The sequence below is a fragment of the Pinus tabuliformis genome, chromosome 5_2 (assembly GCF_031772625.1).
Source record: "Pinus tabuliformis cultivar Carrire ecotype Pingquan chromosome 5_2, CPIR1, whole genome shotgun sequence".
NCBI classification, from domain to species: domain Eukaryota; kingdom Viridiplantae; phylum Streptophyta; class Pinopsida; order Pinales; family Pinaceae; genus Pinus; species Pinus tabuliformis.
Genome location: NC_142306.1, coordinates 549,431,019 through 549,435,092, shown reverse-complemented (window position 1 = coordinate 549,435,092; position 4,074 = coordinate 549,431,019).

Below are 4,074 nucleotides of genomic sequence, written 5' to 3'. Positions count from 1 at the left end.
GGAAAGGGAAAGACAAGACTAAAGGTAAATGGCATCTGAAGCGAACAATACCAAAGGATGCAGGTGAGAAAAAGAATGTTATTCCTTACAAGAACTTTAATTTAGTTGGACAAGTACATGGGTCACAGGCTGGAGGACAATGGAATAAAGGTGATGGTAAGGGACATTTGCAGTGTTGGATATGTGGCAAGGAACATCTCAAGATGGATTGTCCACCATATCAGGGTGGTAGGCCACATATTTACAGTGCACATGAAGCATAGATAGTTGGGGATGTTGAGTAGAGCATTCCATGGATCTCTGCAACGTTGGATAATAGGAAGGCAGATCACTAGACATCTATTATCGAGATGGGTGGTAAGCTTTTTGATCAGGTTGTTTCTATTTTGATTGACCCTGGATCTAATTATATTTACGTTAATCCTGGCCTGGTGGATAAGTGTGGTTTGATAAAAGAAGTGCATGTAGAATCTTGGTTAGTGCAGTTGCCTATAGATACAAAGAAGAGGGTTCATCATTGGGTAAGAGCTTGTGTGTTTGAGTTGAATGATATGCCTACATTAGAGCACTTGAATTTACTTCCATTGGGATCATACAATATGATTTTGGGTATCAAATGGTTGTATCTTCATAGAACTAAGGTGGATTTTTATGATAAAGTTATTCAGTGCTTGGATAAAAATGGAGAACATAGAACATTGTAGGGTAAGAAGAAGGAAACATCAGTTAGAATGGTTATAGCTATGCAAGAAAATCACAGTTGAAGGAAAGAGTGTGTGTTATTTATAGTGCATATTTCTAGCAATAAAGGAAAGTATGTTGAGGATGTGGAGGTCTTGAACAGGTACCCAATTTTACAATAGCTTTAGGATGTATTTCTAGTAGAGATTTTAGAGTTTCCACCTCATAGAGAAGTGGAATTTTCTATCGATTTGGTACCAGGGGCAGCTCTAGCATCAAAGGCACCTTACAGGATGAGCATTCCAGCGCTAGAAGAATTGAAGTTGCAATCGAAGGAAATTATTGACAAGGGATACATAAGGCCAAGTGTATCGCCATGGCGTTCAATGGTATTGTTTATGAAGAAGAAGGACGGTTCTCTCAGGTTGTGCATCGATTGCAAGTAGTTGAACAAGGTGACAATCAAGAATAGGTATTTTTTGTCGAGGATTAATGACTTGTTTGATTAGTTGAAGGGAGAAACAATGTTCTTGAAGATTGATCTGAGATCAAGATATCGTCAGGTACACATCAAAGAAGAATACATTTACAACACTACTTTTCGAACCAAGTATGGTCATTATGAGTTTGTTGTAGTTCCATTTGGTTTGACTAATGTTCTAGCTACTTTTATGTGCTTGAAGAATAGCGTGTTGTGTCCTTATCTGGACAAGTTTGTTATTATATTCATTGATGATATATTGATATATTCTAAGAACGAGGAGGAGCATGTAGAAAATTTACTCCTAGTGTTGAAACTTTTTTGAGAGCATTAGTTGTATGCCAATCTTAGTAAATACAGTTTCTTTCAGACAAAGGTACATTACTTGGGGCATGTTGTTTCCAAGGAAGGCATAGCAGTGGATTCAGAAAAGATAAGAGATATCATGGAATGGGAAACTCCTAGGAATGTGGATGAGGTAAGGTCATTTATGGGGTTAGAAGGTTACTACAGGAGGTTCATTAGGAAATTATCATGGATTTCATATCCTATCACATCATTGCAATGAAAAGGGAAGAAATTTGAATGGACAGAGGAATGTGCAACAAGTTTTGAGAAGTTGAAACAATTGTTGACAAATGCTCCAGTTCTAAAGATTGTAGATCTAGATAAAGAATTTGTGGTATGTATAGATGCTTGCAATAAAGGACTTGGTGGAGTCTTGATGCAGAAGGGATAGGTGGTGCTTTACAAATCAAGGAAATTGAATGAGAACAAGTAGAAAGACATGGCACATGATCTTGAGTTGGAAACGATCATTCATGCATTGAAGATGTGGAGGCACTATGTTCTTGGAAGGAAGTTTGTATTGATGAGTGATCACAGTGGATTGAGGTATTTGATTGACCAACTAAATCTAAATTCCAGGCATGCTAGGTGGCTGGCGACGATTAGTGAATTTGACTTTGAGATCAGGTACATTAAGGGAAAGGAAAACAAGGTTGCAGATGCTCCCAATAGAAGAGTGCAGGTGAATCATATAGAAACTATGAGTTCTTATGGGACAGATTTATAGGATTGGATCTTACAAGTAGGATAGTAGGATGACAGGTACAGGTGAATAGGATGTGGAATATCATCTCACAATAGATGGTTTGATCAAATTTAGGGACAAGATCTATGTGCTGGAAAATAACGAGCTTAAGAAGAATTCGTAAGGGAATTCCATGCTAAGTTGTACTCAAGTCATCTGGGATATCAGAAGACATTGACAACAGTGAATAAGTTCTACTATTGGGTGAATTTGAAGAAGGAATTGGTAGAGTTTGTGGCTATATGTTTGGATTTTCAACTGGTAAAAGGAGAGTGTAAGCATCTAGGTGGGTTAATATAGCCTATTTTGTTTCCAGAGAGGAAATGGGAGGTTATTTCCATGGATTTCATTACAGGTTTGTCGAGGAAATCTAGATAGCATGATTCCATCATGGTTTTGGTGGACAGGTTGACAAAGGTAGTGCACTTCATTCCAATGAAATCTACATATTTGGCTAGCGAGGTAGCACGGGTCTTCATCAGAGATATACTGAGGTTTCATGGTGTACTCAAGAATATTGTATCAGATAGGGATGCTAAGTTCATGTCTAGGTTTTGGAAAGAGATATTTTCAGGATTGGGTACATAGTTCACCTTTAGCACATGTTATCATCCACAAATAGATGGACAGGCAAAGAGGGTCAACAAGATATTAGAGGATATGTTGAGGATGTATGTGATGCATCAGCAGCGGAAGTGGGAAGAGTATATTCTAATGGTATAGATTGATTACAACAACGGATACCAGGAGTCACTAAGGATGATTTTGAATGAGGCACATTATGGCTAGAGTTGTAACATTCCCATCCTTTAGAGTGATCCAATGAATGGGGTGTTGATAGGACTGGACATGTTGGCAGATATGGAATAGGAAATGCAGGTTACCAAGAAGAATCTAAAGGCACCATAGGACAAACAGGAGAGTTATGCATATCAACAAAGGTCATTTAAGGAGTTTCGAGATGGGGAACATGTGTACTTTCCCATCAAGCCGAAGAAGAGCTCCTTGAGGATTCAGTCATGCGTGAAGTTAGCACCTTGTTATTATGGGCCTTTCGAGATTGTTGAGAGGATTGGACCAGTGGCCTATGGACTTACATTACGTTCAATAATGAAATTCCATGATGTTTTCCATGTTTAATTTCTTAAAAGATATGTAAAATATGTTGATCATGTGATTGATTGGTATGTATGGCAAGTGCAGCCAGAAGGAGAATTATAGTAGGAACCTCAATGCATTTTGCAGAGAAAGATGTTCATGCTCAGGAACCAAGCAATCGAGTAGGTAAAATTGTAGTGGAAGCACTTTGGACCCAATCAAGTTGCATGGGAGATGGTTGATCAGATGCGGGCTATGTATCCTTGTTTTTTGGTTGAATCAAAGCATTTTTGGTATATATATGTATATGGACGTAAATACAACCATGACTTGTTTGATCTAGGTGGATATTGGTGGCAAACTACCAATTCCACTTGGAACCACACCATTGTTTCTTTCATTTTTTCAGTTTCCTTAATTGTAGCATAGTTTACTATTTTTAGCAGTTTTTTGGGTCCTGAACTTCTGAAGCTGTTTTGAGGCCCTAAATGATGTTTTTTGGAAAACCTGGGAGCAACATGGGTCCAAGGATCAATGTTTCTCTTCCAAAATTTGTAGTCCTCAGATAGATATTTATAACGAGGTATTGTGCATGTCAAATGGAGATCATATGCCAAAGTTACGACCCTGGGAAGTTGATGTACCAATTTACCCAAAATTGGGCCCATAGTTTGGCGCTTCATCTCCTAGGGTTAAGTTTTTGGATGTTTAGGGTTTTCCA